Here is an 8,760-nt window from a genome sequence, read left to right as displayed (position 1 = left end):
CCGGGGCGCCGGACGGCCAGGGGGCGGGGCGCGCGGGGCCAGCCCCGACGGGACCTTTGTGTCCGCGCGCCGGACTGGCGGGAGCGCGGGGCGCCGGGCTCGGGGAGGGGACCGCGGCCCCTCGTCCCGCGGGGGAGCTGGGAGGATGCCCGCCCGTGCTGCACCTACGGTCGGAACATTCCCCTGAAAAGTGGAGGTCCCGTTCAGGTCCCTCCCCTAACAACCCGCCGCAGGTCCGGGCCCAGCTGACCTCTGCTCCAGAATCCGCAAGGCCCGCGGCGCCTCCGTTTCAGCGGAGAAAAAGAGCTCCAGGAACGATGAGAACGAATAAAAAGAGAGGTAGAACGGAAGGGAGGAAAAGAAAGGGGGAGAAAAAAAGGGGAAACTGTTCATTTGTTCTCTTGTTTTGTTCTTAATTTGCCTTCCCTCCTTGAGTCCTCTGTGTCTGCAGAAAATTGACAATACTCTCCTTTTACAGGAGAGGAAACTGAGGCATGGAGATAGGTGGGCACACCCCGTCCCCTGCCTGGCCACTGCAAGTCTCTGCAAGAGAAGCCCCTAAAAGCCAGCCCAGCCCTGGACCGTGGCTCAGGTTGGTGGAGGGGCAGGGAGGGAACCCCTTAACTGTCCTGGGCCTATAGTCCCAGGGCTGGAAGTGGCACGTGGGTCCCTGCTGGAGCCCACCAGCTCTGCTTGCCTCTCAATCTCTCCCTCTTTTCCCCTCCCCACGTGCAAAGACACCACTGAGGACACAGCAAGAATACAGCTGTCCCCAAGCCAGGAAGAGGGTCCTCCACCAGGAACCAAATCTTGGGCATTCTGAACTTGGACTTCCCAGGTTCCAAAAACGTGAGAAGTCACTTTCTGTTGCTTATGCCACCCAGTCTGGTGTTTTGTTATGGCATCAGGAACAGCCTTTTCCTCCTCAACTAACCACAGAATTGTTTTAATTTTTATTTTTTTTAAGTTTATTTATTTTGAGAGAGAAACAACACCATTGGGGGAGGGGCAGAGAGAGAGAGAGAGAGAGAGAATCCCAAGCAGGCTCAGCACTGTCGGCGCAGAGCCTGATGCGGGGCTCAAACTCAAGAATGGGAGGTCATGACCTGAACCAAAAGCAAGCGTTGGGCGCTTAACCAACTGAGTCCCCTGGGCACCCCAGCCTCTGAGAATCCCACACCTGAGTTTGGTGCAGTTCCCGTCCGCAGTCATTCACTGGGGTATCATCAGTGCCAGGCCTCCCTTTGCAGTGCTGAGCATCCAGAGTAAAAAGTGCCCACCCAGTTCCCGCCCTGGAGGAAGTGCCTCCTCCAGAGGGATGGCAGGCAGGTTGATAAGGTAGGGTGTCAGGTGGTGGGCTGGATAAGCATCCCTGGCTCAGTGAGTGCCCTGCCCTTGGCCCTATCAGAGAAGACGGGTACGTGGAGAAATTCTTTCTCCCAACTTGCCATGGCTTGAGCCTCCTGCAACCAGAGACATCAGCCCACTATCATGGCCCCATCTCATGGCACTGGCCTAGTGGCCAGACTTGAGCCAGCAGCAGATGAGAAGATCTGGCCTAACTTTTCCACCCAATAAAGACCAATCATCCGTCCAGCCATGTGACAAATAGTTATTGCACATGAGCTCTGTTCTAAGCCCTAGACTAAACAAAACTCATGTTGGTCCTGTCCTGCCACCCCCTGTCCCCCAGAGGGTTACAGTCTAATTAGGGGAAGCAGATGTTAAACCAGTAATCACAATGGTATAAAGTCCCGCTGTATCCATAGCAGGGACAGCCATCATGCTGGAGAAGCCAGGAGAGTCTTCTCTGGAAAGTGCTGGTTGACCTGGGGTCTCCTGGAAGACCAGGAATTGAATAGACAAAGGAAAGGACATTCCTGAGAAAGGTTAGCACACATGCAAAGGCCCTGAGACAGGAGTGTGGTGGGGCTAGGACACGAGAAGCGACATGGACGGAAATGACATGGCCAGAGCCAGAGGGGGCTAAGTGGATGGGTCTCAATTACAGAGCTTCACTTTAAGAGTGACAGCAGCCTGGTAAGGTCTAAAAGCAGGGATGAGAGGGAGACTCCTCCCCCCAAAGTATAACTGTCCACCCATCTGCCCCCCATTCCTTCTCACCATGACTTGGACCTCTACTGTCTCACCAGAAGCAGTGGCCTCCTCCCCTGCCTTATGCCTCCCCTAATATCCGTGACCTCGCTTGTTTTCTGTGCAGCAGCCAGAGTGACCTTTCAAAAGTATAAATCTGACTGTTGCTAAAAAAAAAAAAAAATTATTTCTGACCCTTGCTGAAATGGTAAGACGGACTTTGTTCAGCACTGTCGCGATAGGGACAGGGGCCCCTGCAGTGGGGTTTGCATTCAGGGAGAGAGATGGGGCTCACGTCCACATACAGGGAGGAGACGATGTGTAGCCACAGAGCAGGGTCCGGGAGTGCGAGACTACTAGGAGGAAATAGCAGGGGGAAGGGGCGGGGGGGGGGGGGGGGGGGGGGTTCTGGCTAAGCTGGCCTGGCAGGATTCTTGCGGAAGACATGGGCGGTCACACATCCCCTGGGAGGAGGCAGGGGATGAGGAATCAGGTCAGACCTAGAGGGCAGGGAATTCTGGCTAAACCAACTCGGCAGGATTCTTGCCAAAACTGGACTCTTACAGGGACACGGTGGGAAGCTCCAGCTTGTGCCCAGGCGAGCCGAAGGCTCAGAGGAGCCCAACTGAAGTCTGGTCAGGGAGAGAGTCTCTGTCACCAGGTCGTCCTGCCCCTGCTCAAAACCCTTCAGTAACGCCCTGTTGCTCTTTTAACGAAACCCAGACTCATGTGCTGTAGCACTTCAGATTGACTTAACATAAGAAAACTCCAGTAAGGAGCATCACCAAGTTGGAGGCACATGTGTCACGGAAAAGACGACGGCAGGGGATACGTCTGTGGATACAGCAGGTCTGGAGGCCCTAAGGATTGGGTGTCTCCACATGCTTTAACTCTCAGCAGGTCCCCTCTCTTGGCACCTCGGTTTTTTCATCTGTAAAATGGGGACAATGTCAGCACGTCTCTCGATAAGGTTGCCGTGTTAAAGTGAGAGAGTGCATGAATGCTTAGGCACGTTGTGAGAATTATTTTTTTAATGTTTGTTTTTAAATGTTTATTTTGAGAGAGTGATAGCGAATGGGGGAGGGGGCAGAGAGAGAGAGAGAATCAATCCCAAGCACTGTCAGCACAGAGCCCGACGTGAGGCTCAGAGTCACAAACCGAGAGATAATCGCCTGAGCGGAAATCAAGATGCTTAACCAACTGAGCTACCCAGGCGTGCCTAAATGTTTGTTTATTTGAGAGAGAGTGAGAGAGTGCACACGAGTGGGGGAGGAGCAGAGAGAGAGGAAGAGAGAGAATCCCAAACAGGCTCCGAGCTGTCAGAGCAGGGCCCAACGTGGGGCTCAGTCTCATGAGCCACGAGGTCATGACCTGAGCCGGAATCAAGAGTCGGACGCTCAACCGACTGAGCCACCCCGGCGCCCCCAGAGAATTATTATGATTATTTTTACTTGCTTTTTAAAACACCACTTGCTTAAATCTAGGTGTCGCCCTTAGCAATGACAATAGCCACCCAGTTCTGCCCCCTACAATGTGCCAGGCACACTGGACACCTTCAGCTCTGAAGACCAGCACAGGTTGACTTCTGAAACCCTCGTCACAACCCAGAAGAACACGCTCTGGGGACAGGGAAATGAGGCTCAGATCAGCAATGCGACTTACCCAAGATCACGCAGCAGTACCTGGACAGGCCAAGATTTGGACATTGCTGTGTCACACCCCAAGGTGCTCATTCCCTAGGTGACTTAGACTGAAGTCCCCTCCCCAGGATGTGTCGCCCCAGTCTGCGTCCCCGAGAGGGGCCTCCCCGGGCTAGAGCAGGGATGGGAACTTGGGCTGTGGGAACACCAGCTCCTCCCTGCCTGGTGCTCTTTGTCTCTTTTGGGCCACCACTTTCTGAAGAGTCACTTCCCCGTCTTTGGTCTGCCTCCAGCCACTGCCCCTCTGCGCAGCAGCCCCAGGAGGTCTTATAACATGCATTGGATCTCAGCACTCCCTGCCCAAGCTCTGCTCACTCCACTGCGGCCCTAATGGGCCCCCCAGGGCCTTTGCACATGCTGTTCCCTCAGCTGGGAACGGTCTTACCCCACATCTTCCCATGCTGCCTCTTTCTAGTCATTATGCCTCAGAAGAGGTGCCCACCTCTGCCCACCCTGAACCAAGTGTGGTACCCGCTAAAATGTGAGCTTCCCAGGGCAGGTACCTTATCTGCCTCCCATGGTTTTTATGTCTGACTTATAGTAGGTGCTCAGTAAACACGTTGAAGAAACAGGGGCAGCTGCCATGTGATGGGAGGGAACAAGATGTGTCCAGGATGAGGGGCCCGACAGATAACTCGATTTCCCCTTCTGTAAAATGGCACCAGGAGAGCCTAGAGTGGAGAAGGGGTTGGGTGGGGAGCCCAGGGAAGGGACTGAGCCCCTCAGGCAGCTCTTGAGGCTGAAAGCACGAGGTCCAAGTAGGCTGGCCAAGCCCGCGGGCTGAAGGAGGAAAAGACGGACCCAGGAGCCACCTGTGCGAACAACCCACACACCCGGATACCCAGGCCGCGCACCCCTCCCACCTAGACACACACAGACACCCAGACATGACAAGTCCCACACACACAGCCCACCTGAGAGGCAGGGACGCACACACACACAGAGACGTCCACGTGCAAACCTGCACCACACACACCCTGTGCCGATGAGCACACCCCCTGACCACACAAGACCCACAGCACAGCTACGCCAGCACCCCCCACCACCCCAACACAAGTCCGCACGGATGGAAGGGTGCGGAACCACAGCTCCCAGGGCTCTTCTCCGTCTAGAAAGTCCCCCTCTCCTTCTCCAGGCAGGCCTGGGGGGGGGGGGGGGGGGCTCTGTCCCAGAGTTCTGAGGACAGGGGATGGGTGGCAGCCACCAGGGAAGAAGTAACCGTGTCACTCCCCACTCCCTCATCTGGGTCCCCACTGATCAGTGAGAGGACCTTCCTGGGTGCCCAGGGCACAAGAACCTCCTGCCGCTTTCCTTTCCTCGCCCAAGTAGGGAACGGGGCTTGGGGTGCACCCCACCTCACACTCTTCCAGCCCCCAGCTCACCACAGCCTGGGCGGAAGAGGCGGCAGGGAAGTGGCACAGCTGCAAAGTCAGCCCAGAGAGGTTAGGGGGTGCCCCAGTTTGACCCAGCAAGTCCCCGCCCAGGGCTGCAGGCTCCCCACCACCCAACAGATGGAGTCAGGGGGAGCTCCAGGGAAAGCCCCACCCCACACTTGCACAAGAATGACAGTTAGAACTCATTCCTCCAGATTCCTTTCTTGCCACCTCATCACCTCCGAGCCCTTCTGGGAAGAGAGGCTGGGCAGGAAGCAGATGGGGGGAGTCCCACTGCCTTTTTCCTTTAAGCAGCCCCAGCTGCAAAGCCTTATTGCTCAAGAAGATAGCATAGCCCAGAGAGGGGGAGTGAGATGCCCAGGGTCACACAGCGGGGGAGGACCTCAGTGGAGGCAGGGGGTGGGGCTCCCTGGACCCTCAGCCGCCAAAACTCCAGGCTCATATGTTCCTAGGATGGCCTGCCTCCCCCCTTGGCTTTTATGACTCTGCTTATTTAATGTATTATTGTCTTGCTTACTAATATTACTAATTGCTAACTCATTGCAAGCTTTCAATATGCCAGGCACAGAGCTAAGGACTTCACACAGATTTCTTTCATTCGTTCATTTTTCCTGCAACAAATCTCGATTAAGCATCTACTGTGTCCCAGGCACTGTGGTAGGCTCTCGGGGAGACACATGTGAACAAAACCGATGAGGTCTGGGCTCTCACAGAGCTGACATTTTAGGAGCAAAACACAATAATCAAGTAAACTAATACACGAACCTGTTAATTCCAGACAGAGGTAACTGTCGTCAAAATCGAACCATGTTGGGGCGCCTGGGTGGCTCAGTCGGTTGAACATCCGACTTCGGCTCAGGTCATGATCTCACGGTTCATGAGTTGGAGCGCCGCGTCGGGCTCTGGGCTGACGGCTCACAGCCTGGAGCCTGCTTCACATTCTGTGTCTCCCTCTCTCTCTGACCCTCCCCCATTCATGCTCTCTCTCTGTCTCAAAAGTAAATAAACGTTAAAAAACATTTTTTTAAATAAAAATAAAAAGTAACTGATTAAAATAAATAAATAAAAGTTGAACCAGGTGGTTATGGTAGAGGGTGGCTGGGTGCTGTGGCAGGGGTCCACAGCAGCCTTCCATGAGGAACGGCTTGTGAACTGAGAGTTTGATGATGTTGATGAGCCACGGGGTAGCTCATGGGAAGAGCATTGGGGGGTGGGGGGGGGGGGGCAGGAAGGGCAAGCACAAATGCCCCGGGGCAGGATGGAACAGAACAGAAAGTAGGCATGCACCAAGGATCAGCCAACAAGGTAAAACTGTCTCATGAAATTTCCCGAACTCTCTTGGCAGCAAGGGTTATCATCACACCCACTTTGCAGAGAGGTGCAGATGCCTGCCCAGGGTCACACAGCGGCGAGTGACAGAGCCCACACTTTAACCACTTCCTCCTCTATGGCAGGCCTCGTTTTGGAGATGCAAAGTTTGGAACCAGACAAACAACACCAGTTGTCCGAGAGCCCTGAGTCTAGTGGAGAAGTGATCCCCACAGAGAGGTTCCCGAGGAGCCCAGCCAGGCCTCCGGGCTCCCCTGTGGGACCCTGTGTATCCGTGCCAGAGACTGGGGTCTATGCCAGCTCCACCACAGCCTTCTGTGTGGCCTCGGCTGGCCTCGGGCCCTCTCTCATGCTCGTCTCTCCTTCCAGCCCGGTCTGGACAGGAGCCCACGGCACCAGAGCAGCCTCGGGGGCACCCCACAAGCCCCAAATCCTGGCCCCGGAGATCCAGAGGGAGGAAGCCAGGCTGACTCGTGCAACCTGGTGCTGCCCCCTGGTGGCGGTGGCCTCAATGCCTCCCCGCCCCCCAGAGCACTGCCCCTCAGCTGCCTCGCTGATTGACCCTCAAGAGGGCCCCAGCCCGGATCCCAACCCTGCGTGAGGGGCACCGCCAGCCTCAAAATTCCCAGAGAAGGAGGCTGTCCCCAACCCCATCCGGAGATGTGTAACCTCAACTCTATACACAGACTCTGTTTCTTGGGGTGGAATATCCAGAGGATTTTAAGTCACGCGGGGTGGGCTGGGTGACTAGAGCGCACAGCTCGTTCATTCATTTGTTCATTTGTTCATTCATTCGCACATTCAACCTATATTAATTGAGCACCTTCTGCATGCCGGGTGCTGGGGGATGCAGCAAACATCAAATCTCAGACGCCAATACATACAGGGGTGTGGACAGGCTCCGGAACGTGCCCTGGAGCACAGGAGAGGTGATGGTGGGCTGTCACCAAGTGGAGGCAAAGGAGACCAGGCACCTGGGCAGGTGGCCCAGGAACTGGAGGTTTCAAGAATCTCGGGTCACGATCTCACCATTTGTGAGAGTCTGAGCCCCACGTCTGGCTCTGTGCTGACAGTTCAGAGCCTGGGACCTGCTTTGGATTCTGTGTCCCCCTCTCGCTCTGCCCCTCCCCCACTTGCACTCTGTCTCTCTCTCTCTCTCAAAAATAAACATAAAATAAAATAAAATAAAATAAAATAAAATAAAATAGAAAATACAGTAAAATAAAGTAGAATAAAGTAGTTGGAGTTCTTTTACAGTCTGGATACCTGTACTGCAAATACTGTCTTCCTGCCTGTGGCTAAGCATTTTTTTCTTCCCCTTTTGAAGAGCCGGTGCTTTGATGAAGCGGGTCTTTCAAGTTTTCCCTTTATGGCTTGTGCTCTGTGTCCCTTGGAAGAAGTCTTGATATATAGTCACATTTGTTTGTTTTCCGTTGCTTTCCGTTTTTCGGTGTTGCTTTTTTCTTTTGCATGTGCTTCCTTTTACACTAGTAACAATAATGATATGGTTCCAAAGTCAAACCTATAAAGCAAGGCTTATTTAAAGAGAAAGTGCTTCCACCCCATCTCCCTCAATAACAACCTTTAGTTTTTAAAAAAATTGTTCTGGGGCACCTGGGTGGCTCAGTCCGTTAAGAGTCCAACTTTGGCTCAGGTCATGATCTCGCAGTTCATGAGTTTGAGCCCCGCGTCGGGCTCTGTGCTGACAGCTGGGAGCCTGGAGCCTGCTTCGGATTCTGCGTCTCCTCTCTCTGCCCTTCCCCCGCTAGCTCTGTCTCTGTCTCTCAAAAATAAACATTAAACAAACAAACAAAAAGAATCGGGGTGCCTGCATGGCTCAGTTGGTTAAGTGTCCAACTTCGGCACAGGTCATGAACTCGTGGTTTGTATGTTTGAACCCCGCGTCAGGCCCTGTGCTGACAGCTCAGAGCCTGGAGCCTGCTTCAGATTCTGTGTCTCCTTCTGTCTCTGCCCCTCCTCTGCTCACACTCTGTCTCTTATTCTCTCAAAAATAAATAAACATTAAGAAACATTTTTTTCAAAGAATTTAAAAAATTGCTCCTTCACTTCATCTTGGAAATTGTATACATCCTTTCCCATTTCTTTTTTTTTAATGTTTATTTATTTTTGAGAAAGAGAGCACAAGCAGGGGAGGGGCAGAGAGAGAGGGAGACACAGAATCCGAAGCGGGCTCCAGGCTCTGAGCTGTCAGCACAGAGCCCGACCCGGGGCTTGACCTCAAC

The 8,760-nt window shown here is 53.9% G+C and overlaps 1 long non-coding RNA gene across 2 annotated transcripts; it reads left to right on the top strand.

Moving 5' to 3' along the window:
- The first annotated feature begins 30 nt into the window (after positions 1-30).
- On the top strand, positions 31-6,233 carry LOC147573144 (uncharacterized). 2 transcript variants are annotated; one of them, XR_015245268.1, is made up of 4 exons: positions 31-339; positions 479-592; positions 738-849; positions 3,579-6,233. It is a non-coding gene; the product is annotated as an uncharacterized LOC147573144 (long non-coding RNA). The 2 variants fall into 2 exon arrangements; XR_015245267.1 differs by lacking the exon at positions 3,579-6,233 and having other exon boundaries at positions 37-339; positions 738-1,596.
- The last annotated feature ends 2,527 nt before the right edge of the window (positions 6,234-8,760 follow it).

Source organism: Puma concolor, chromosome E3 (assembly GCF_028749965.1).
Source record: "Puma concolor isolate L17-30 chromosome E3, mPumCon1.1.hap2, whole genome shotgun sequence".
NCBI lineage: Eukaryota > Metazoa > Chordata > Mammalia > Carnivora > Felidae > Puma > Puma concolor.
The sequence above is the reverse complement of the archived record's forward strand: the minus strand, read 5'-3'. Positions and strand labels throughout refer to the sequence as shown.